This window comes from Mesocricetus auratus, unplaced genomic scaffold (assembly GCF_017639785.1).
Source record: "Mesocricetus auratus isolate SY011 unplaced genomic scaffold, BCM_Maur_2.0 Super-Scaffold_4256, whole genome shotgun sequence".
In the NCBI taxonomy this organism is placed as follows: Eukaryota; Metazoa; Chordata; class Mammalia; order Rodentia; family Cricetidae; genus Mesocricetus; species Mesocricetus auratus.
The window spans coordinates 28384830-28411426 of NW_024429182.1; the positions used below are offsets into that span (position 1 = coordinate 28384830).

At 42.8% G+C, this 26597-nt stretch overlaps 1 protein-coding gene across 14 annotated transcripts in view; it reads left to right on the top strand.

The window, feature by feature from the left end:
* The window catches only part of Sgms1 (sphingomyelin synthase 1), a 242644-nt gene that overhangs the window by 163648 nt on the left and 52399 nt on the right, over window positions 1–26597 (top strand). For 2 of the 14 annotated variants that reach the window (XM_040745527.1, XM_040745500.1), the window contains one exon: window positions 12010–12133. The exons of 7 other annotated variants lie outside the window; for them this stretch is intronic. The gene's annotated coding sequence lies outside the window, so the exon portion shown is untranslated. Of the gene's footprint in view, window positions 1–4787; window positions 4997–12009; window positions 12134–16341; window positions 16363–26597 lie in introns of those variants that run through there. 5 more of the 14 variants (XM_040745537.1, XM_040745520.1, XM_040745572.1 and 2 more) reach the window with 4 other exon arrangements.

Consider the following 26597-nt stretch of genomic DNA (forward strand, 5'->3'; position numbering starts at 1 on the left):
AGAAGAATGGTAGTGTTTATTTCCACCTGTCATAAAAGCAGACATGCATTGACAGTAATTAAACTAGTGACTGTGGGTGTGTGGGTATATGTGTGGCAATGCCTCTAGGTGTTTGCTCTCATACAAATGTAATATGACTTTTGATTAGACCATTCAAACAAATGTATTATGACTTTTCTGTCCCTCCTGCCAGCTCCAAAATCATGACAAGGAGACATCTTATTAATTATGAAAGCTCGGCCGATAACTTAGGCTTGTTTCTAACTTGCTCTCATGACTTAAATTAGCACATTCTGTTCATCTACATGCTGCCAAGTGACTTTGGAATTTACCTATCCTCCTCCTCATCTGACTTGTGACTGACGATTCCTTGTGTCTCTCCCTTCTTCCTTATAATGTCCTCTGTGCCTGGAAATCTTGCTTAGTTATTGGTCATTCAGCTTTTTACTAAACCAATAACAATGACATATCTTCACAGTGTACAAAAATATTATCCACAACATGTGTGTGAGTGAGTGAATGTGTGTGTGTGAACGAGAGAGAGAGAAGAGAGAATACAGTTGTCTTGAATTATGCTTTGATACTGTACTTCATTATTGAAGTCATTGCTAAAGGTGGATAAACAGAGGTATTTGTGGCTATAACTCATATATTGAGAGATTTATATAAAAGAAGAAAAGTGCTTTGGCAAATAGTCAAACATGTAAATGTTCCTTACTGGAAGGAAGCTAGACTGAGTTAATACTATTCTTTAGTGGCCTAGTGTTTGGGGAACTGAGAATTGATGCAACACTAGGTATTGTGTAAACTTCTCTTTCTTTCAGGAAGTATTGGATTTGCTTCCAGAGAAGCCTTCTGTATTGTTGGAATGTGTTGTAAAAAGCGGAGAAAGACATCTGATGCTTGGCTTCTGCTTGCCAACTGGTTTCAAAAACTATGATAGTTGTTTATTCTTTATGCATCAGCCAAGTTTTCTTTTCACCGTTAAGGTTATTATATGACTTGGGCAGCGTTAAATCAACAACAATGACTATTTAGAATCTGCTAAGGCCTAAGAGACATATAGGACTCTGAAATACACTGCCTGCCCCAGATGCAGTCTTACCTGGTACGAGAGAAGGTAGGGAGCTCACAGAGAAGGGAGGGAGTTGTGAATTATGAATTGTCTGTACTCCTTGGGGAAGGAGAGAGGATAGGAGTGGTCTTCGGAACTTGGTCCAGTGAGCCAGCTCTAGAAGAAGGAAGGCTTTCGTGGGTCTGGAATAGGGAAGCAAAATGGCATAAGAAGGTCATTAGACAGTAATCCCAGTGCGGGACATAGGAGGTGACTATGTGCCCAGTGCCCATGGGAAAGTCACGAATAGAGCAATGGATTCTGTGGCAGTATTATTTAAAGACTGGGTTCCATGGCATAAAAGCCAGCTTCCGAAGGCCTGCATAGTATACCTCTGGGCCTATGGGCTAATCTTTTTGTTTTTTCATAATTGTCTATTGAGAAGCTTTGTACTTTGTGTTGTCATTGTAGGTAACAAAAGCCTAGAAATATTTAACCTCTTCATTTTGCAAGAATACTGAAACTATATCAGTAATGGTGGCTGTGAGAAATGTCTTTTGTGTGCTGTGACTTCTTATTGAAACTGATGGCATTTAGGAAGGGTTCCTTCTTCCTGGGGGGAGTACCTGCTCTGAGTATCAAGCTTGATATAGTAACCAACATATTACCTAGTATATAACATACTAGTGTATAATATGGAACCAACATTGTTCACAAGGCATAACAAATAGCAATAGTTTTCTAAATAAAAAAGCCACTGCTTTTGAAGCTCCATATGAACTTGAACATTTGAGAAGTTGCCTTTAAGGAAGCTGTTTTCCTTTTGATCTCTAAAGGTATAGCTCAGTGATGGAGAGTGGTGGCATGCTGAACTTTGACATTTATCATGTGATGGTGCTTATGTGTCTGGAGGCCCAGAGGGAGGGACCTTCCACTGAAATAGCAGTTGGATAGCGTCCAACCTCAGTGACTCTGGCACAAGGGACCAATGTTTGAACCAAGAACGGCAGAAATGGTATGGGCATAAAAGGACGTCTTACTGTCACACCTGTTGATAGTGAGTTGCTAAGAGATGGAGGTGGAGCAGAGAGGCTTTTAGAAGTTAGCTTCACGGGTTTGTGAGTATAGTGTTACCTTTATGGGGAGCATGGGAGAGCTTCACGGTCAGGCTCCCTTCATGTACTGGGTATTGGTTGCTAGATATAAGCAGAAGGGCTATCTTGCTTCTGCTCCCTTTGACTATTTGTTTACCCATTCCAGTTCGTTCTTCCCAGTGGAAGAGCTGGCAGAGAATCTCAGAGAGATGATGTTGTTCTGGTCAGTTACTGGCAGAGCCCAGACTAGGAAGGAAGGGCATTCTAGGTTCACGGTACAGTGTTCTTTCTGCTTTCTCCTGTTGTCTCATAGGGAGGAACATTTTAGGAAGGCCCCACCCTCACTTCAGATCTTGTTGGCTAGAGAACATTTTGAAGAAACCTTGGCCAGTGGGATGACTGGCTTTCAGGTGATCTGGGGAAACAGCTCAGCCTATAAAGCTCTTTGCTGGGTTTGCTGTTTAACCACTAGGACCTGAGTTAAAACTCTAGAAGCCACATTTAAAAAAGCCAGGTACCAGGCTTGGGCTGTCAAGATGACTCTGGTAAGGATTCTTGGAGGCTAAGCCTCTCAAACCTGAGTTTGATCTCTGGAACCCACTTGGTAGAAAAAGAGAACTGACTCTGGTTAGTTGTCCTCTGACCTCCACACGGGTGCTGTGGTACACCCCCATGGATGGGTGGGTGGGTGGATGGATGGATGGATGGGTGGGTGGGTGGGTGGGAGAGCTGGGCACAATTGTGCATACTTATAGTCACAGCATTGGGGAAGTGAAGACACAGATCTCTGGGGCTTCAGCCAATTGGGGAATTCCAGGCCAACCTTGTCTCAAACAAAACAATTAAAAACAAGTGTGCCTGAGAAAAGACACCCAAGATTTTCCTCTGGTCTCTAAGCATAAACATACATGCATGTGCTTGTGTTTATGCACATACAACACACACACACACACACACACACACACACACACACACACACACACACACGGGTGGGGGAGGAGAAGTTAAACCCAGGAGATCGTTTCTTTTTTTTTTGTTTGTTTGTTTGATTTGTTTTTGTTTTTGGGTTTTTTTTTTTTTTTTTTTTTTTGGTTTTTCGAGACAGGGTTTCTCTGTATTGCTTTGGAGCCTGTCCTGGAATGTGCTCTGTAGACCAGGCTGACCCTCGAACTCACAGAGATCCGCCTGCCTCTGCCTCCTGAGTACTGGGATTAAAGGCATGCAACACCAACGCCCGGCTCACAAGATCCTTTCTAAACCAAAGAACTTTTAATGTGCAATTTATAAACAAAATCTCTTGAGCTGCTGAGATGGTTCAGCAGATAAAGGTGCTTCCTGTGCAAGCCTGTTAACCCCAGTCCAGTCCAAGAGAGGACTGCCTGACGCTGTCCCTTGACCTCTATGACCTCTATACTTGTGTTTAAGCACACACACACACACACAAACACACAGAGGAATAACCAATAAAAATAATCTTTCTTCCTGTCAGAAACTCCATCAGTTGTAGCGACTGTGGACAGTTCAGGTTTTAGTAGACCAGGACCCTAGGAATTAGTTGTTCTGCTGTCTCCTCTAATTTTTCAAATTTCAACTGTTTAAAGTTTGTTTTAAATTTTTAAAAATATGATGTTTAAGCCACAGTGTTTAGAGTGTTTTTAGTTTATTCTTGCCTTTTTTATGTATATTTAATTTTGTCCTAAATAAAATCACTCCTTTAAGACTTTTCTGTTAGTAATCCTTTCCTTTCAATTATATAATCATACCAAATCCAAGGAATTTAAACTGCAAGCCCATGTTTCTCATGACTTAAAGAGAGTCAGACCATATAACACCAAACAACTATTTCAGCGCTAAAATTCCCTGTGTATTTTTAGCATAAAAAAGAATTCTTAAAAGTAAAAGCCAACTTGTCATTTAAGTTTTTTTCTGTTGCAGTTTAGGGGATGGAACCCAGCTCCTGGTGTAAGTTAACAAGCTAGAATTCCCTCACACAGCTACACCTGGCCCCTGTCTCCCCGGAAAAAACAGACAAAAAAAGCTCTTTAAAACTTTGAATCTCCCTGAATTGTCCAGGCAGGTGTCCTACTTCAACTCTGAATTAATTGGGATTACAGGTCTGTGTCACTAGGCCCTGCTCAGTCTATGACTGTCTACAATAGTGGAGTTCTGGATTCAGGACGTGGCATTTCTGGGTACCTAGACTGTGGAACGCTGTATTAAGTATCTTGCATATAGGGTCACATATAATCTGGCCACCTGTTAGGTGGGCACATTCTAGATCATTAGACTGCAGATCATTAAACTCTCATCCTGCTTTGATGGAGGTCTCAAGAGCGCTCTGCACCTGTAAGTTACAGCCTCAACTCAGCAGCCTGTACCAGCAGAAACCCAAGGACTGCTTATCATAGCATGCTTAAGCCTGGCTTCAGAAAAGTTTCACAAACTTTCGAAGTGCTCACGTTCTTAAAAGCTTAAACTGGCGGGGGGTGGGGGGTGGGGGTGGGGGGAGTATGAAAGGCGGCTAACCTCGACCTCAATCAGGAAAGTAAGTTCCGCCTTCACCAACAGTGAACGCGCTTATTGGTTAGGATTGCTCAGGGGCTGACTCACTTCTTTAGCAGGAGCAGAGCCACGCCCTGCATTCCAAAAAACCCTGTGCTGCCCGAGGCGCGCGGGCCTTGCTTCTGCAGCCCCTTGAGCTCAGTGTCCTCAGTGCTTTAGGTGCCGGTCACCTTCCCAGAGGCGGTCTGCGGGGACTGCAGCCACTCCCCAGGGCCGCCAGCTAGCAGAGCCCCGCTCAAACTTGATCCTTCAGGAACTTTCCAGGAGGCTGTCTCTGGGAAGAGAGGTACGTTTGGCTCTTTGTGGGAAAGCAATTCATTAAAATATTCTCCAGGGTTGTAGCGGTGCCAGATGGTGAGACTCCAGGAAAAGTCGGCGAGGAGCAAGCCGCGCTTGACTTCCACAAGGTACTCTGTGATTACCAGTGAGACTTAGTTCACTAAGAGGAGTCGGGCGAATCGGTTTACTAGATGGGCTTCAGTCCTAAACGAGGTACTGCCTAGAGGCAGTGCAGCGGCTGGGACTGTGGCTCTGGGTAGGTTGGGCGAATCAACAAATGCGCCAAACATTGTGTGATGCTAGCCGATGTGGTTCCGAGTATATAATATACAACCAACATAGTTTCAGTTTGTGATTGTCAGTGTTTCCTAGAGTAGGTCTTTGAGAGGTGAGGATGTATTTACAGCTTGACTACTGAATTTTAAGGAGCATGGGCTTCCTCTAAACTCACCTCTACAAAAATCCCAGCCAATGTTGGAGCTGGGGAGGGAGCCCTCTACCAGGTGCCAGGAGGAAGCACGTGCTGCCTGTGTTTTCCAGAGTGTTTACTCTTCAGACTTCTGCTTCTGCTCAGTGCTGCAAGGTGATTGCTCTTGTGAAAATAACCAAGAATGCATGAGGGTTGCCCTACCCCGCCTCTTTTGCTGTATGTTTTTACTTGAGTTGTCTCTCTCTCTCTCTCTCTCTCTCTCTCTCTCTCTCTCTCTCTCTCTCCTCTCTCTCTCTCTCTCTCTCTCTCTCTCTCTCTCTCTCTCTCTCTCTCCCTCCCTCTCTCTCTCTCTCTCTCTCTCTCTCTCTCTCTCTCTCTCTCTCTCTCTCTCTCTCTCTCTCTCCTTTCATCTCTCATCTCTCTCTGCCCCCCTCATGCTTTAAAAAAATTTTTGTTTGCCCAGCAAGTCGGATCTTTTATTTTATTTCTTGGTGGTGGCCATTGAATCCAGGGCCTCTCGTGGAGTAAACCTCCTAGCCCCCAGGTTACTTACTTTCCTGCTGTAACTCGGGAAGGTAGAGGCCTGGGAAATTCCAAGGGAATACACAGTACAACAGAACTATCGGAAGTGGAATCAGCATGTACCAGAAAGGCGGGCACTTGTTGTTCTGATGGCATGGGCACTAACAGGGACATTTAAAATCTCATCTATGGTTACAAATGTGAACTAAGCTAGGGACATTATCCCTGAACTTCTGAGTTTATGAAACTATAGACTGACACTCTTCAGTAGATAGAAAGAGAGCAGAGTAAAATTCTTTGCAACTGACCTTTCTTAGGTCTAAGAAGGAAACTTCTCTAGAAAGAAATCACTTCTAAATGGAGTAATTGCATTACTTGTTGGTAATTGGAGAGGCTAGTTACCCCTTTGAGCCTCCTTTGCAAGCTCCTGGGCTAATTGTTGAACCAGCTGCAGTGCCTTAGACCGATCCAGTGCCTGGGTGAAAGGTAACAGCTTGGAAAGTTTGGGTGACAACCTCTGACTTCCAGAGGAAAGTAGCAATAAGAGCCCTGCTGGGCAGTTGGAAGACCTCTCAGGTGGGGAGAGAAGGGGAAAACAGCCTGTTAACTCTTAAATGTCTAAAATCTAAAGACACAGCTAAATGTGGCTCACCTTGCAGTCCAAGCTGAACACTCAAGGGTGTCCTTATCTGCTACCAAGATGCTATGTATCCACTTTCATAGGGAGTGCATTCCCCCTGCCTTGTAGTTAAAGACTTGCCATAGCCTGCTTTGCATTTCGCAGTCTGTGGCTTTCTTTGTTAGACATTAGCATTGGACATTTGGTATTTTCCCCTGTGGCTGTAATCGCTCTCAAACAGTGCCTGTTTTCCTTATGTGAACCGATGCTGAGGCGAGCGTTGGTTTGTAACAGATTTCCAAGTGATTTTAAAGGTCCTCGGTGCCCCGTGCCTGAATCTCAAAGTTCACAGCAGAATATATTTACTCAGGAAGCATGGTGTTTTCAAATATTAACTGAGCAAGCCCTACACTCTGGATGGGTGGGTTGATAACACGTGGCTACCTCAGGGCAATCAATCTTTGTTGACTGTCCCCCTGAAACTCTCTAGTTCTGAATGCATCCTTCCTTCTCAGAGAGAGCATGCTGGCCTTCTCCACGTGTGACACCAAGAACAGGATCCTGTGCCTTAAGTAGGTGACTGTACATAGGGGCCGTGTTTGATGTGCTGTTTGGAAATAGATTTCAAGTTACGTTGGCAATTAGTGTTCAACTTGCTTTTTCTTTTTTTTTAATTATTTATTTTTAAATTTAGATTAGAAACAAGGTTGCTTCACAAATCAGTTCCAGGTCCCTCCCCTCCTCCCGTGCCCTCCTCCCAACCCCCCATTATCCCCTCATTTCCCCAGGGAGGGTGAGGCCCTCCATGGGGGTGTCCATAGTCTGTCATTTCATCCAGGGCGGGGCCTAGACCCTCCCTCAAGAGTTCAGGGTGAGAGTGCATCTCACATTGTTGGATGGGAGTCCAAAGTCTGTGTGTATACTCGGGATGAGTACTGATCTACTGCCCAAGGCTCAATAGATTACCTAGGCCTCCTCACTGACATCCACATTCAAGGGGGTCTTGATCAGTCCCACGCTGGATTCCCAGGCATCAGCCTGGGATTCAAGAGCTAACCCTTGTCAGGTCAGCTGTTTCTGGGGGTTAAACCAGCCCAGTCTTAATCCCTTTGGTCATCAGTCCTCCCTCTCTGTTACTGGCTTTCTTGAGTTCAGCTCAGTGCTTAGCCGAGGGAGTCTGCCTCTTCTTCCATCAGCCACTGAATGAAGGTTCTGTTTCCCAGACTCTCTGGCCATGGGATTGTAGGCTGACACTCCCCAGATATATATCTAAAATCCATATATGAGAGAGTATAAACTTGCTTTTTCAAAGTGGTGAGACTGGGGGGCTCTACAGAGAGATGGCTCAGTTCCCAGCACCCATGCCCGGCAGCTCACAACCACCTGTAACTCTAGTCCTAGCCCCAGGGAGATCTGGTGCCCCTAAGCCTCTTTGGACACCTGCATGTATACCTCCTATTTACATAATTAAAAAATAGAAATGAACTTTAAAAACAGAACAGTGAGGTAAAGGACATGGAAGTGAATAAAGTTTAGCCTGCTAGAAGGCGGGGAAGGAGCAGCGTATCTCAGCAGTGGTGAACATCTGCTAGCGTACCATGATGCAAGAAAGCCACCTTCTTGGGAGACCAGGAGGTACCTGCTCTAGTTTACCCCACTCTTCCCCTCCATCTGCCTTCCTTGGAACTTCCACCCACCTTTCAAGCCAAGAATGCCTTGGCCACCTCCTCAGATCCCTGCATCCTAGCTCTTCTAAGTGAAGTGCATTCTTGAGGATGTTGAAAGAGCAAAGGAGGACTTAGGGGTGTACCTCAATGACAGCATTTGCAGAGTACCCACGAGGCCCTGGGTTCACTTCCTGGTCTGCAAAAATGAAAGAACATGCAACAGAGTATGCTAGTGTCGGACCATTTGGGAGTATTCTTAGAAAACCGGACAGAAAAGAAGTATACCAGAAATTAGATTTTCAAAAGCAGGTAAATGGTCAGTTCTGAAGACTTTGGAGTTAGAGTGAGTTCCGTTGTCAAACAGAATTGCAAGATATATTTTTGAAAAGATGGATGAGGATCACATAAAAGCAAGTGAAGAGGGCTGGGAGTGGCATTACATACCTGTAAAAATATTACTCCCCATTGGAAACAGAGGCAAGAGGATCTAGAGTTCAAGGCCAGCTTGGGCTACGTTGTGTGACCCTCAGTGTCTTAGTATCTGGCATATGCTTGCTAAAGATCACTTGTGTTTGTTAACCTCACTTCTTTTTTAATGGAGGCATCGGGCAGGTATTTTGGGACATTGGCATAAGTATGGCATGTCAATTTCAATACAAGATTTAAAGTGTTCTGTGTGTTTTCTATCCAAGAAGGAAAATATGTGTTGGACAGCACTATAGATACATAAGCTTGTCTTACACCCAAAGAACTCTGGTCAGAAGAACAGTGATGTCAAGACGTAAGCAGTTTTGAGCAACAAACCTGGATAAACCTGGGGATCTCGGATTACCAGGTGGCGTCCTCAGAAGGTTTAATTCCCACATTTCTCGGATTGACTACAGATAATAATAAAGAACTGGGACTCTGAAGGCAGGTCTTAGATGACTTATTGGAACTCCTTGGGCCTCCATTTCCTTAATCACAAAACAGAAATAGACAAATACTTCGCAGTTGGAATTTTCTTTGGGCCACCAGCTCATAAATAATGACATGGAAACTTATTAATTTTGAAGGCTTAACCTAACTCTTGTAACTTAAATTAACCTGCTATTATTAATCTATGTTTTACCATGTGGCTTTTTACTTTTCTTTCATTCTGTATATCCAACTCCCTTCGTGTCTCGTTGTCTCCTCTGCACCTTGATTATCTCCCCCTGCCTCCTCTCTGTCCAGAAGTCCCTATACCTGCTGCCTAGCTATTGGCCAGTTGGCTTTTTATTAAACCAACCACAGCAGGATGTCTTTAGACAGTGTGCAAACATCCCACAACAATACTCACCTCATACATGGTTGAAGACATTGAAGGACTGGTGTTGCTAATTCATGAGAGGTGCTCCTGAGCAATAGTAATTGTCCTGCTTTAGCCTGGGTGGTTGTTGCTGTGGATTTTTTTCTACTTTCCTGGTACTGCTTGAGGCAAGTGTTGTTTCTACTGGGTTTGTCCTGGGTGTGAAGGGAGGTTTTGGAGAGGGTCTGTAATCACTTGAGCAGTGGTTGGAAGACACTGGGTATGTTCACTGTAGAGAAGCTGGGATGTTACTTGTTTAGTAGGAAGATGTAGCTGACTCCAGATTCTGTGAGCCCTCTGGTGTAGCCTGTGCTGTTCCATGAGGAGCTTTAGCTTTGTTTGAAGAGAAATATGCACTGAGCTAGGCTATAGGAGAGCTAGCTGGTTCCTGCTAGTTCCTGGATTGACTACAATTTTCCCGTGTGCCGTTGTGTCAACTGACTCTGTGGTTCTCCTCAGAAACCAGTTTTCCCCTCTAGAGGACATAAAGTAATGTCTGGACATAGGTTTTATTGTCATGACTGGGGATGGGTGGAGCCAGGCACGCTGCTGTCCATCTTACACACTGGATGGTCCCATAACAAGGACATACCCTGTCCAAACTTTCAGTAGTGCAGGATTGAGAAACCCTGACTTAACAGTTGAATGCTTGCTGTGTTTGTGAAACTGGAATAGCTGTTTTTGCTTGGGTAGTATCACCAGCTAGCTGGAAGAATATGTTTATGGAAGAATAAGCCTTTGAGACTTAGTGTTTTCTAAAATCTGCAGGTGTCTACAAGTTTTGTTTTTGTTTTTAATCATTGGTGGTGTGATCCAATAGCATTTGCACCATTCTTCAGAGGAATATATGGTGGTTAAATTGGAGATAAGGTAAACCTATAGTCTAGGCCATTTACTAATATTCTTCTCCTCTGAAACTTCTTAGCTGTACTGTCGTAACTTACATTTCTGTCAGAACCATCGTTGTCCATGTTCTTACTAGAATGGCCCATTAAGCCCACCCCCCCAGCACTCCCTTTCCCCCCCAGCATAAGGCTTTCAACTGCCGTTCTAGTCCGAAGTCTACATTCTACCCTGCTCCTGGTACCAACTTCCGGTTACTGTTCTATCCATGACCAAGGCAGCTCTTAGAAGGTATTTGATTGGAAGCTTCCTTATAGTTTCAGTGGCTTATTCCATTATCATCACGGCAGAGAACATGGTGGCCCATAGGAATGGTGCTGTAGCAGTAGCTGAGAGATATATGTAGTTCCACAGACTAAGGGAGAGACACCGCGGGGCTTGGCATGGGCTTATGGGACCCCAAAGCCACCCCAGTGACATGCTTTCTAATCATTTCAAATAGTGCCACTTTCTAGCGACTAAGCATTCAATATTAACCTATGAGGGGCATTCTTATTCAGACTACCATACAGTATTACATGATAACTTTTTTGGTTGTTGTTTTCATGAAGAGCATAATGGAGTTGGGTGGTAGTTACTAACTAAAACATGATATTTGGAAAGAGGATAGAGAAAGAATTTGACTTTTTAAAAAGTTCACAGATTACAAGCAAGGAATTCTTGTCTTTACTGCAGAAGGGCATAAACTTTTAAAAAATTTACATATATGAGTGTTTCACCTGCATGTATGCCTATGTACCCGGTGCCTGTGGAAGTCAGAAGAGGGTGTCAGAGTCCTTGGAAGTAGAATATAGATGGTTGTTAGCTGCCATGTGGGTGCTAAGAACAGGACTCTAGTTCTTTACAGAGCATCGAGTGTTCTTAACCACTGAGCAATCTCTCAGAAAGGGAGATCATTTTTAAGAGAGGTGAATGTTTTGTGAGTTGTAGTGTTGCTCTGACAGGGAAGGACCAGAATAAATGCTAAGGGAAGATGTGCTCATAGCAGGGTAGGTATTGTTCATGGGGAGGGGGCTGGTAGGTTATTAGGAAAACAAAAGTCATCTATTTGAGACTTGAACTCACCAAGAAGTGAGCTTGTTTGTTTGGGGATTGCTCTGCTATAAAAGCTACCAGTGTTTGTGGGTAAGGAGTATAATTCTGTGTTTTTCCTACTCTAAATATGGTTTCTTAATGTGTTCCCCGGTGTCTTAAGCTGTAAACAGTACACCCAGCCAGGGTAGGTGTAAAGGTATCAGCCTTGTCAGCCTAGAGGTATCATGTGACCACTTTTCTTGGCCGCATCTCTTTGTCAAGCCCCACAGTCTTTCTGTAGCAGCAGGCAGCTCACCCATAAGAACATTTAACACATGTATGTTTTTGCTTTTTGTGTGATACAGGGTAGATGAGAGATTCCAGAGTTCCAATCCACTTACCGTCTACATGTAGAGAAGGAATGTTTTGTAGTTTGTTGATTTTCCCAGTTCTGAAGAGTTCTGTATCATACGAGGGTGTTCTATTAACTGTGTTGAAAACACAGTTGTTAACCAGAAGGTCTCTTCCTTTGAAGCAGATTGTGTAACCTTCACCTAAGGACAGGACTTGAACCTGTAAAGGTGGCCCGTGTGAGCAAGCTCTCCTCCCAGCAGCAGGTGCAGAATTCACAGCTCATCCTCCCTATGAATGGTGACAAGGTAGGATCACAGCAGCCATGGAGTGAGTGGCATGCATAATAGAATGACTTGGGCTTGAGATCACACAGCTGAGAAATTGATTCCATAGACTAAGACTTAGAACCCTTGGCTAAGTTAATCTGCAGGCTCACCTGAGTCTCCTGGTTGGACAGAAATAGGAGGTGATTCTCTGCCTCTAATGGCCTCATGATGCCTGGGAGTTGATGGGTAATCAGTATTGACAGAAAAACCAAACAAACAAACAAAACAAACAAAAACAACAAACCTTACTCTCAGAGAACCCTTCTTGCAGTACTGTAAGCCAAGAGTTTAGTAAGTCTAGTCTGGATCTCGAAAGAGAATAACTTTGAATTTGGAAATACCTTTGCTGAGAACCACTAGTGTCTGTGGTTAAGCAGTGCGAAATCTGTTTCTTTTTTCTTCTAAGTAAATAAACTAAAAGACTGGGAAAATTATAATTTTAGATGGCACCAATGATTGTGCTTTTTGAGACTTGATGAGTATTGGGTAACTTTCTTGCACTTTGTTTTCTTGGGTTGGGATGAGAATCGCCACATGCTGCAAGTATTTGCAAGCTGGGTACATGTATGCAAAGGGCTGGGCATCAATGTCTGCAGCATTTGCTGTCAGACTCCCAACTTCTAGATTGTCTAGCTTCAAAGTATAAAGGTAGATTTCTTTTTTCGGGGGGAGGGGCGGTTTCGAGACAGGATTTCTCTGTGGTTTTGGAGGCTGTCCGGGAGCTATCTCTTGTACACCAGGCTGGTCTCGAACTCACAGAGATCTGCCTGACTCTGCCGCCCGATTAAAGGCTGGGATTAAAGGCATGCACCACCACCGCCCAGCAAAGATAGATTTCTTTGCATTTTTAGGGAGGGCATCACCTAGAGGCCAAACATATTCTAGACATGGAAGGGGTAAAAACATTTAAAACAAATGGAACAATGTGCCTCACCACTTATGGTGCATTTTAGAGTTTAATCTTGGGAGCGCATGTTTAAATACAAGTGTGAGCTTGTTTTCTTGTTTCCTGTAAATCAGTCGTGTCGCCCCTCCCCCCCCAAACTCCTGGCTAGAAGCTTCCTTTTCCTGGAACATGATTGGTTGCTACCACACATTGGTATATGTGTCCCGCATTAGGGCCAATAGGCAGATCACTTGCCCCCTTCCCTTGGGGAAAACCTTACTCTGAAAGAAACTGAAATAAGCCTGTAATGACTGGATCATGGAGAAGCTGTAGAGAGGAAGCAGAGGTTCAGTGGCTTGCTAGGTAGCCCTGTGACCTGCCTCACGCGACTCTGGGGGGAACCTTTTAACAGAAATTGAGAGAGATAGAATATGCAGGCTGAGATAGAAGACCAAGTTCAGATTTTTTATCTTACTTTATGTGTATGAATGTCTGCCTGCATGTATGTATGTCTACCACATGTGTGCTGTGCCCAAGGGTACCGGAAGAGGGGTCGGATCCCCTGGAACTGGAGTGAGAGATGTTTGTGAGCTGTTTTATGGCTGCTGGGAACCAAAACGTGGTCCTTTGGAAGAGCACATAGTGCTGTTAACTGCAGAACTCTTTCTCCAACCTCAGGAAGACAATTTTGAGAGGCCTTCTGGCCAGTATGTAAAGAAATGACCCAGCTTTGGAGCAGCACTAGCTGGTCTCTGTCTATCTGACCTATGGTGGGCTTGTCTGTGTGCTTTGGAGTACAGATCGCCTGCATAGAAAGCCTGGTGTGGAGCATGGACTTGCTGCCATCCCTCAACACCATAGAGTGTGTCTTAACCCACGGGGCACCATGTCTAGCCACACAGGGAGACTCAAGCATGAATTGCTGTTCCACGCCAACTGTGCATCCTTAGGACTGGAATTTGTTGTCCTCAGCAATCAGCAGGTACCACCGAGACCTGCATTGTAGTTTCTGTTTCTCACAATTCAGTTGGCATTTTTACTTCAGTGCTACTTTGAATGTGTTTAGCACAAACGTTTTGGCCCCACCATGGTGAATCCAAGCAGATGCTTCTCTCTAAAACCAGCTGGTTTCACCAGGGTTACTCCACTACCTTGTGAGTACCTCTCCTGTCTGATTCTCCACACAGGAGTGTGATGGGCATCCTGATACTTTTGCTGTTTGTTATAGCTTAGAAGTATTGGAGAAAACTGAGTAGCATTACATGCCTAGTCACACAGGAAACATAGGGCTCCGTTCTGTGACTCATGCATGAGGAAAGAAAACGAGTTGACTGCTGTAGTTGCAATTACAAGGCTAGAGTGAGCAGGCCCTGTCGCTTCTCATTTCAGTTGTACAAACTATCAAATAGCTACAGAAATCCGTGATCAAGCAGTCATGACTAAAAATTTTATTGTGGTTTTGTATTGCTAAGGAGCATTCTTAGAAGTTTATGAAATACGCTTTTGTTTGGATCCAGTATCTTGACTGTTTTGGTTCTCAGAGCTGTGACACCTTTAAAAATCTTGTAAATCCTAAATCCCCACTGCTATACTCAAGTGGTCTCCTCCAGTTAACTTCATTGTGATTTTGTATGTTGTTCATTGGTGTTTTTTTGAGACAGGGTCTTTCTTACTACGGAAGCTCAGTGTACTTCAGAGTGTCTTTGAACTCATGGCAATCCTCCTGCCTCTCAAGTGCTGGGATAACATATGTGAGCCCAGGGCACTGTGAATGACTTCCAGATTGTTGATCAAGTAGATAATCTTCAGTCCAGGGGCCTGAGAGAGGCACTTCCTGTTAGCATTTGCTCTGAGGAGCAGACTTCTCCACAGAACTAGGAATCGGGAATGCATTCACTTTGTGTCCATGTGAAAGTCAGAGATAGGAAGTTAAGTTTTTCTTAAAGGAGAAACCTTCAAAGAGAATGCCCTTGGTAACGTGAGCAGGACTGGGACTCACAGAGATGTATAGATCCGTAAGGCACTGAGGGAAAAGAGCCAGGGTGGATTGGGTGTCTGCACAGGGTGTAAGCCGGGAATGATTCCCCCTGGATTGAAGATAAACATAGCAAGCATTCAATTGTCACCTCTTTCCTGAGAGTGTCTACTTTTACTAGGTTTGGATTCTCACAGTTCCCTGCCATTTCCATCGTTCTCAGACTGTCACTGTGCCCAGGCTCAGCCTCGTAAGAACTTAACAAGGTCATCTGACTAAGTTGCTTGTAGGGTAGGAACATGCTGTTGCTAGCTAGCACTGATCCATCCCCGGACTAAATAAGGGAGTCTCTTTTCAGAGTGAAATTTTCTCTGTGTAGCTAAACCATTGGAGGAAGAAGATTCAACCAAGCATTCAGCCTTTGAAGAACACGGATACTCCCATGGTTTAAATATTAAATGGACCTTGTAGGTTTATGTAAACAGAACCCAAATGCAGCCAATATAGGACGCAGCCACCACACCAGGGACTCAAAGGGAGTCCCAGAGGAAGAGATTACACCCTCCCCCCCTCACAGCTCAGTTCTAGATCTTGGTCCATACCTCACTAGAGAGGATGTGGCCCTGGCACACTGCATGCCAAAAAAGTAATACGGTGCCTTGCTAGTAGAACTTGCTACCAATCTGCCTTTCAGAACTTACTGAGAATTTTTCTTTAGAAGGGCCAAGGATAGCTGTTTAGAGGGAAATGTCACCCAGGGAACATCTTGCTCCACCACTGTTGGAGGCAGTCTGCTGTGTGAGGGCCCCAGAGCCAGGAAGTGTAGCTCCTTGCTTCAGATTTCTCCAGTGCTTGTCTACTCACAAAACTCAAGCTGACATTATGCCAGCCTGCAAGTGAAAAAGATACATGCAGGTCCGAGGTTTGCCCCTTATGTCAACCAAGTACTGTAGGGTGAGTTTGTATCTAAGAGGCAATAGATCAACAACTGATGAGGAGAGAAAAAAAATCCCATCTCAGGATTCGGGATTTTCCTTTGTTCATCCTGGCACTTGGTTTCTGCCTCTTCTTAGTTTATTCCTGGTTTGTCCGTATAGTGACTCAATACTAAGGGCTGATTGAAGATGGACTTTTTTTTTTTTCTTGTTTGCCTCCTAAGCCATGGGAGGCATTTGGAGCAGCTTTTATCAAGTGTCACATGGCCTGATGACATTTCACATGTCTTGCTGAATGCCTGTGAAGGTGCAGAGCGCCACTGAATCTAGAGTGGCCTGTGAAACCATTCGGGGATCTTAGCTGAGAAGGATTTGACACTCCTGACCCGGGTTCTGATTTTATTCAGACAAGGTAGGTGTCCTGTGCTTTTTCTCTTGTGCTGAGATGGTACTGCTTCCAGGAGTGCTCGGAAAGACCCCCTCTTCCACCCCAACTCTGCTCTGCTAGCTTTTTTTGTGGTCTCTTGCTTCATAAAGTACAGTGTATAAGTCGTCATTCTGTTTGAAACACAAGACTTACCCAGGCCTAACCTTGATTTTGAGTTTGTGTATCTCCGGCGTTGCTTTCTCTTCTGTGTCTGGTCCCCTGTCTCTTGTTGTGTTATCTTAACCTCATAACACCCCTAAAGGACGTTAGACTCGTTGGGTGGATTTGGAAGAGATTCAGACTTTAAGGCTGATTAAAAATTATTTTAAGTTTTTTCTTTATATTTTAAACTAGATTTTGTTGAATAACAATGTCAGAGTATATAGTTACTTATAATCTTACATCCTGGTGACCATCATAACATAATAAAAGCAAAACATGTGTGTTGTTTGTATTCAAACTTATCAAAAGCTGTAGGTGAGGTGTGTTGGTTACCATCAAATGTGTTGGTATACTTGTGATTTTTTTTCTACCAGAAACAAAGTATTTGTAGCATTATCACCATTTGCTCCTAATAAAAATGTTAAATTTTATAATCCTGCAGCTAAGTTTTCTGTACTTACAGAATTTTGGAGATCTTGCCTAGCCACACATAGAAATTGTGGCTTTTCACAATGGTATTTCATTAAATTATATATATTTTAATAGTTGCCAAATTGTGGCTGTGTGCTCGCTCAGCTATTAGATTGGTTGTATTCTACCCTATGTATAGATCTTGCTACTAAATTTGGTGGCTAAATTCCTATCAGTGGGATTTCTGGATCAGAGGTTAGATGCATATTAACCTTGCTAGATAAACATTGCCAAACTGGATTCCACAAAGACCACCAATTTTTATTTTAAATCGAACTTGCATTCTTAAGTTTTGTTTATGTCATACTGCTAATAATTATACAGATTTATGAACCACGCTAAAGTTGTTAGGTGTTTGTTTGTTTGTTTGAAACAGGGTCTTAGTATATAATCCTGGTTGGCCTGGAACTTGCTATGTAGACTAGGCTAGCCCAATATGCATATGTTTGTAGTAATCAAATTGAAGTCTTTAACATATTTACCACCTTAGATATTTATCATTCCTTTCCTATAAGAACATTTGAAACCCTCTCATACTTATTTTGAAATTCAGTGCAGTATTGTGGTCCAGAGTTGTATCTTTCCACACCCCCAGCTCTGTAAATTAGTGCCTGTGTGATAAGTTAGATGGATTGCCTGTTTTCTTTTGTCAAAACATGGGATCTTTTCACTCTTCTTTGTTCCTTTGATTTTAATTTTATAGTCTGGTGTCCTTTGCTCTGTGTTTTTATCCTCCTCCTCATCATCATTTGTCTTTGTCTTTTCCCTGAACATTCTTATTTCTGTGACATTGAGTAACATGAGCACATTTTAAGCATGAAAAGAGTTAGTCTTACTTAATATACATTGCATGTATTTTGCCTTTCTTTGGACTTTTGTTTTTCATTAAAACCATTGCTTTTACTTTAGTGGAAGGAATGTTAAATATTCTTTAAAAATTAAATAAAAAAAGTAAAAGAATGATGCTGGTTGAGAAAGCTTGACCATACTTTTTGCTGTTTGGGGGGTTGAATAGTTACAGTTCAGGGTTACAGGGTCTCTATACTGAGCCTAGTCAATCTTATACTCACAGGGACACATTTACCCAGACTATTTATAAGGAGTATTCACCATTGATGCCCTTCCCCTCTGTTGCATTGGCCACTGTCAGTTTATTGGCATTCTGGGCAGGTGAGCTTCGATTGTCATTAACCTCAGAATGTAGTCATCTGGTGAGATCATCCTGTGCAATCAGAAATCGTAGGTAATTCTCACTTCCATATCTTGAGCATGTAGATTTGTACCTGGTTCATGAAGCATGATATATTGAGTGGACTCAGAAACACAAGAAGTGCAGGGGCAAAGGTAAGCAAAAATAGAAAGCTTGAATGGAGATTGATTTGGGGACATTTCAAGCCGACTAGATGGATCTCACAAATACACCCCTAGAATGTGCAACGACTCCCTTTCCTGCTGTCTTAACTCCTAGTCAGTTAGCGTCTAGACATCGGGGGTGGGCTCCCAGGTAATGATAGCTCATTCATCTCACACATGGAGAAACTGAATACAAGTTCACTTGTATCCAATGTTGACTGAACGCTTCTCTCCTTGTTCACACAATTACTCTCCAGACTGCTAGTGAGATAATCATGTCTGTTCTCTTAGGAGTAGTGTTAGAAAAGGTACCCCACGGTAAGACCGAAAAAAAAAAAACTGACTCTAGTGGATTTCGCTCCAGATTTCTTCAATGAACAAACTTAAAAGGAGTCTAATTAATGAAAATTGAATATACAGTATGTTGTTGCAATTTATGTGAACCAAACTTCAATCTAAATCCCAGGAAAAGAGTAGGTTAGTTTTTTATTGCTTAACACATCTCCTGAGCAGAATTTTAAATGTTTGACAGTTCAAAATCTCTGTTTATAGCCATGCCATGATACAGTACTTACTTGGTTCGGTACATGATATTTTCTTAAATGTTAATAAGCTAATTTCTAGTAGAGTTAGGACCTCCTTTTCTTTCTGTTTGACCTGTGATGAGCTAAAACCTTTGTTTAATCTTCATAGTTTTCAGAAGACAGTTGACTGAATTAATTTGTATTTACAAAACAAAAGCCCACAATCGGAAAAATAGATTAAATTTTCTGAAAGCTGATGCCATTAGGCTTGACTTCTGTTACTGCTCAGTGATATTGGCACAGAAAAAAATAATTGGGTACTAGAACATTAGAGAATAGCTATGATTACTCAAAATGATCATGGTGTTTGTAAGCAAACATCTCAGGGCAGGCTGAGGAGATCATGAACGAATGGTGTCATTAATTGGGTTTTTGGCCAGACAATTTTGCTGTGTTTTGGTGATGGCAGTTTTCGTTTCTAAACACTATATTGATGTGAAGGGTAAATGGATGTGTTGAGACCATGAGTCTGACAAAGGCAAGCTCGCAAATGGCTTCTCGTGTCCAACAGTCGTGTGCCATTTTGATTCGAGTTGTATCTTCAGCTTTTAACTTATTAATCGAGTTGACTAAATAAAGCTGACTGAAATTCACTTGTGTATTTGTCTTTGACATTTTGTACAAAAGGATGAATATGACAGTGAAATCTACTTAGAAAATGAGTTCCTGGAAATAAGAGTTTCTGTGATTTGTTATACTAAGACAGGTCTGTGGGTGAGCAACCTTATTTGTGGTAAACCAGTTTTCCCTAGAGAAAAAAATTCTGATCTCAATCATGTAAAATGTGTAAATTAGCAGGAGCTTTTGTGAGGCATGTCTAATTATCACTCAGAATAATCATGTCGCAACTGTGTCATTCACCTCTTTACATGTTTGTTGGGGTGGGGAGGTGACTCAGTGGGTCAGATGTTTCGTGAGCAATCACAAGGACCAACATGAGTTTGGAGCCCTAGTACCATAGGAAAGCTGGGTCCCCCTGTCACCTAGCATTTGAAGGTGGGGGCAGAAGGACCTTGGGGACTTGGGGACCATCCAGTCAATTCAAAATGGTGAGCTCCAGGTTCAGTGAAGAGGTGCTCTCTGAAAAATATGATGAAGAAGTGACCTCAGGCTACACACACACACACTCACACACACACACACAAACACACACTCCCCCAATAAGACAAAATGGTTTCTCATGTTGTGAAAGTTAAGAGGGGGAGACTTTCCACCTTGTAAGAGTTTAAAAGTGCCTCTTGCAATACCAGGTAGGAGAAAAGGGCCAGTTTCAAATGGGTTGTCATTCAGTGAAGTAGATACTTGCTTTGTGTTCCCAGAACATGACCATTAAGACAGTTTTCTCCCATTGCTGTCCCAAATGTTAGATAATTGACCCTCGTTTATGTTATGTGTTTCTAGGTGAGACTAGAAGTCCCATTGAGGTCAATTATTAGGTGTAAGTGTTTATAGCACTGCATTTGCGTTTCAGGAATCCACACACCATTGGTCAGGTAAAACATGTTTATTATTGTCATCATGAGGCAGCACAGTTGCTGGGCAGCAGCATCAGGAGTTGGTCACAACACATTGAGCCGTACCTCTAGGGAGCTTCCTGCCCAGGCACCCTCTGGCCTTGGTGTGACCCTTAGGGAGTTTGATTACATCAATGCTGGCCATAAGGCGGAAACTGAGGACATCTGTTATTTCCCAGTATACTCTACTTCACACTGATACTGAGTGTACTTGTGTTAACCTAAGTCAATATCTGTAGTTTTATATTTTTTGCCTCATAAACTTACCCTTTTCGTGTCTTAATTTTACTGATAAGCCGTTGGAATTCATGCTACGTTCTGTATTAGGTGTCTTTTGTACGTAGTATGCTTTCTCTTTATGGCCTCGGTACTCTTAGCCTCCACTAGTAAAGGCTACTAGAGTTCAGAGTGGTTGGGCAATTCATCCCAGATCTTAAAGAAAGTAAATAGGAGATCCAAGATTGATGTCTAGACCACCTGGTTCCAGAATTTCATGGCCTCTGTACTTATACCACCCTCTCCCACAGAAGAGTACAGACAGCTATATTAAACAGACATGAAAACCATATAAGGAACTCTGCAATTATCACACAGCAATAGAAGTTTCTTAGCAATGTGATGTCCACATTCCTTCCTTGAACTCCATAGGCAATCCTCCCTTCAGTCTGTATCTACTTCAAAGGGTTAGTCATAATGAATAATTTGATACTTATCTTAACAAATATATATGCAATTGTATAATTACATAATGATAATGTGTATACACTTCTCATGTATCCTATCGAATAGTATTGTTTGAGTGGGCACCTGTTATTTGCTAGCATCTCTAGAACGTAATTCTCTGTCACTGGGTGTAATATTGTTTCATTGATTACTTCTTGTGGACCTTTTACCTTGCTTTCTTTTGTGAAAGTACTAGTTAATCCTCTCTTTTGAAATTCAGATTACTAGAAAGTACAAAGATGAATAAATTGACTTCTCCCTCGCCCCTGCTTTTTTCCTCCCTACTGCTTGCTCCTTTCCTTCGATTGAGAACTGAGTAGGTACTGGCTTTATAAACAGCATACTACCTAAACAGCAAGAACTTGCTAGAATGTGGTCCTGTGAGAAATAGTGCTAAAACTGTCTTGGTCATAACAACCAAAACCTGTTGTTGATTTACTTCAAACTACTTAGAAAAGTTATACAACCCATTTATATTCAGCTCTGTTTTATTGCAAATGCACATTAAAGAAGGACTTACTTCATGTATATGAAGGTGTCCTATCCAATAGTCATTGTGTGTGCATGCACCACATGTGTGTTTGGTGCCCATGGAGTCCAGAAGATGTGAAGTTTCTTGGAGCTGGAGATTCATGTGGTTGTGGGCTGTTACATGGGTGCTGAGAATAAAACCTGGGTTCTCTGTAAGAGCAGCAAGTACTCTTAGCCATTGGACCATCTCTCTAGCCCCTTAGAACTTTTTAGTTATTACTTTATTACTAGTTTAAACTATTTAGATTAAAGGCTAATAAATGTGTGTTTACATAGACAGTTGAAGCTACTCTGATTTCATTGTCTCATGTTTCCATGTCTAGAGGCTCCTGGCTTCCCGGTCATCGGGCAGTGCTGCGAGCATTTGGATGTGTGCTCTCCGCATGGGCAATTCTGCTTGGACTCATATTTTCCTTGGGCTGCTTTGGGATTTCTTTTATAGTGCATATATATTTGTTTTTAATTGCCACTCTAAATGAATAGTTGCTACTTTCCCAAGACCTCTGCTTTTGAAGAAGGGGGAATAGAAAAATAACCAAACAAGCCCCTTTGCCTCTTTTATTACTGAGAGAAAACAAATACAAAAAAACAAACCCAAATCAGTGGATGCCCACATTTTGAGTGCCCCACACATTTTTGAGCTCCCAGGAGCATGCCAGGGCAGAAGAGATCTTTAGTGCTGTGCCTTTTTCTGTAGCTCTTTTGAGACTGCTGTTTTGGAAGCCACGGGGGGGTTGTGTGTGGAGAGACAACTACTTTAACATACATTTGTTTGTTTTTGTTTTGTAACGTGTGTGTGTGTGTGTGTGTGTGTGTGTGTGTGTGTTTTGCTTGCATGTATGTCTGCGCAACACATATACAGTGCCTATGGGGGCTAGAAAAGCGCATTGGATCTCCAGAACTGGAGTTGCAGATGTTTGTGAGCTTCCTTGTGGGAACTGGGAACCAAAGCCAGGTCCTCTAGAAAAGTGGACAGTGCTCTTAACCACTGAACCATCTCTCCAGACCTTTTAAACTAATTTTATTCACCTTTTAAAGAAAATCCTGGGATATAGAAAGGAACTAAAGGAAGGAAAACATGAAAAAGAGAACCCTTTGGAGAGCGGCTCCATTGCACCTGAGGAGTTGGTGTGGTGGTTTCAGTAGCCTCCATAGGCTCACAGACTTGAATGCTTGATTACCAGGGAGTGGCACTATTTAATAGGATTAGGAGATGTGGTTTTCTTGGAGGAAATGTGTCAGAGAAGATGGGCTTTGACGTTTCAGAAGCCCAAGCCAGGCCTGGTGTCTCTCTCTTTTGCTGCCTGCATTTCTGGATGTAGAACTCTCAGCTCCTTCTCCAGCACCATGTCTGCCGGCACGCCGCCATGTTTCCTGCCATGCTGATAATGGACTAAACTGAAACTGTAAGAAAGCCTCAATTAAATGTTTTCTTTGTAAGCTTGTTGTAGTCATGGTGTCTCTTCCCAGCAGTAGAACAGTGACTAAGACAGTTGGCTAATGCACATAATAGTGGTTTTCTGAGTACCAGCCAAGATTGGGTCAGCCTTCATGCCTTGTAGTACTACAACTGTAGAATCTCAAGGTAGGTATGTCAGTACTTGTAGTTTTGGAGCCAAAGAAAAATACTCAGAAAGGTACATTAATTTACTAAAGTCACAGTGAGATTTGAGTGTAGTTCTTTCTGCTTCATAATTCATTTATGACTTAAGACTACCTTGCTCATTACTTTTCTAACCCCACAATATCATCGTTTCCACAGAACTGAAGTTTTCTTCTTTATATAGTCTTGATGTTGAACATGGGCTTCTGCAGGACCAGCACCCTGGGGACAAAATCGTGTGGTAGTGCCAGTCAGTGTGCTCTGGTCAGCTGGTAACTGGCAAGCCCAAGACCTTTATTTATTTATTCATTTGTTTGTTTATTTGTTTACTCAGTTGGGAGAAGGGGATACATGTATAACAACTTACAGGAGTTGGTTCTCTTTCTATTGTGTGGGCCCTGGAGATTCAACTCAGGTCATCAGACCTTAAAGTAAGTACCTTTACCCATGGAGCAATCACTGGCTCAAATGACACAAGAGCAAATAATTTTTAAAATGTAGTAAACCCTTTGGCTTTTCTCAAGCCCATCCATAGTGTCATTAGACTTTGCCTGAACTGGGCTCTGATTGGTGATGTTTACTGTCATCCTAGAGCCACACCCAATGTCTCCCCAACAGTGTCTTTAAAGTGTTGTTGGGCCGCCAAGCCTTCAGAAGCATCTGTGACCAAGTTCTTGGAGGTTTTTAAGCACTTTTCCCTTTTCAAATATTGAAGTTGACTCAAATACAAGTTTGGTAGCATTTTTCTGTCACCCAATTACCCTTATCAAGCCCCACTAGAACGTTCAGTTTAATTTTATAGTATTAACAGTTCACTTTTCCCCTCATCCTTACATTTCATTAGTTAATAACTTAATTAAATCCTGTACCAGCAGAAACAAGTCCAACCTGTGTGAACAGGTTTGGAACCTAATACAGTTGTCTTGGTAAACATTGCTCAACTATGTGGGAAGGGCATGGCAGGCTTAAATCAGCTAAAACCAATGACAGCGAGGGGTGGTTTAGTCATCTGCGTCTATTCCCGTATGTTACAGAGGGAGCACTTCATCCAGGCTGAGGACTAAATAGAGGCCGAATAATTAGAAGAGCTTTGGGCTGTGGTGGTTTAATATCTGCTCCTTAACTGCTCAGAGGAGTTACTTACTAGAAGTATCTCAGAGACTCCAAAAACTCAACTTGATTTTATTCCTAGCTGCATATTAGGTTGTGAATGTGAAGGGGACTGTCCTGGCTCGTTTTATGTCAACTTGACACAAGCTAGACTCCGAAAGGAGGGAACTGCTGTAAGGCATTTTCTTAATTAGTGATTGATGGGGGAGGGCCCATCCCGTGTGAGTTGGGCTGGTGGCCCTGTGTTCTGTAAGAAAGCAGGATGAGCAGCCATGGGGAGCAAGTCGGTGAGCAGCACCTCTCCATGGCCCCTGCATCAGCTCCTGTTTCCAGGTTCCTGCCCTGTTTGAGTTCTCCTCCTGGCTTCCTTCAGTGATGAAAGTGTAAGCCTAGTAAATCCTTTCCTCTCCAACTTACTTTTGGTCATAGTGTTTCATTGCCACAAGAGAAACCCTAAGATAAAAATTTATACTAGCATAATGGAGTACTGCTGTGACAGACCTGACCGTGTTTTGGAGAGGATTGTGGAAGGACTTTGAAACTTTGGGCTAGAAAAGTCATTGAGTTGAGGGCTCAATGGGATATTCTATTGGAGCTTGGAGGAAAAGTCTGAGCAGTACAGAAGATGGAGACCTGCCTTATGAGGTTTTGGAGAAAAACCAAGAGTCTCTGGGGCCTTATGTGTGAAGACTCTGTGGTATCTGGTCAGCTGGAGCTGAAGAATCAGCTATGCTAATCAGATACAAGAACCTAAAATAAGTTCTTTGCCTTGCCAAGGAAGGTACTAATGGTTACAGTAACCCAGTGATTGATCTGTTTCCTGGTACTGTAATGAAATACCTAGGGCAAGCTCTTTTGTAACGAAGGGTTTATTTACCTTCCAGTTTTAAAGGCTGGAAACCAAGATGGGGCTACCTTATCAGTTTGGCGCCTGCTGAGGGGCCTACTGGTGAGTGCCTTCCGGAAGAGGAACCTGTGCAAACAGAAGAGTTCCCATGGCCTGACAAGAAGATACAGGGTGTTAGAATGAGTTTCCCTTAGAAAAACTCAGTCTGTGGAAGACTCACCTTGGATCCTGCTAGAACCGCCTAAATCTTTTTCCAGCATTGTCCCTCAATAGGTCAAGGGCCCCGTATGTTATACCCTTAAAGGCCCATGTCCCCTCCCACATCACACTAGGGACCTAGCTCCCAACACATAAACCCTTGTGCGGCAGATTAACGTCGTGCAATGAAAGTGTTTTTATTTGTGGGGAAAGGAGAGGGCTCCAGCCATACAGTTTATAGCAGAGAACAGGTAACCTCTGGACACTGGGCTGAGTGTGTTATGAGTGTGATAAGTCATGTGCCACCAGACAGCTTCCACTAAACTCTTCCTAGCAGATGAAAGCTACAAGTAGTCTGTGCAGATTAATTAGAAGATAGAGTTCATGATTTACTGGCTTATAATAGGACATACTTTGAGACACTCACAGTCACTGAACATCAACGTTGTAAGTTTTTCATTAGGCTTTCCTAGCAGGTTGGTTGTTAAAAAATGGATGCTGACAAGGCAAAGAATTATACAGAGTACATCTTAAAAGATGGGTTAAAAGCAAAAGGAACAAATAACTGTATGAAAAAGCATGCTTATCTTCCTAATGCACATTTATTTACTTAACCTAACCTCAGATCTATTTAGTTTGGTTTCCATTTTATGACATCTGGTTCCAGAATTTGTACAAACCTGTTTAAAGAACACAAAGCCACAACCTTTGGGAAAAGCAACCATATGGATAGCTATGAATAATTGAATTTCCAGTTGGGTGTGGTTGGGCTTAGTCATGTTGAATCTTCAGTTGGGTGTGATTGGCCTTGTGTGTCATAAAATATGGTACAGAATGCACATGTAGTTTTAGCCTGGAGCCATTATTTATGCCATGACACACATTGCCAACATAGAATCCCAGTCTCCATGGTGCTACTGATGGAAGGGCTACCTAGTTTTAGGCTCAGGCTCTTGAGGTATCAACATTGGGTCTTTAAAGTTATTTTAAGTCTCTTCTCTTGTCTTCTCTCTCCTTCCTCTTTCCCCTCCCCCTCTCCCTCCCTCCTTTTGTGTGTGTTTATATACAGTGCTTCTGAGATAGGCATTTGCATGCAGTGGTAGAAAACATCTCTTCTCCTTTTC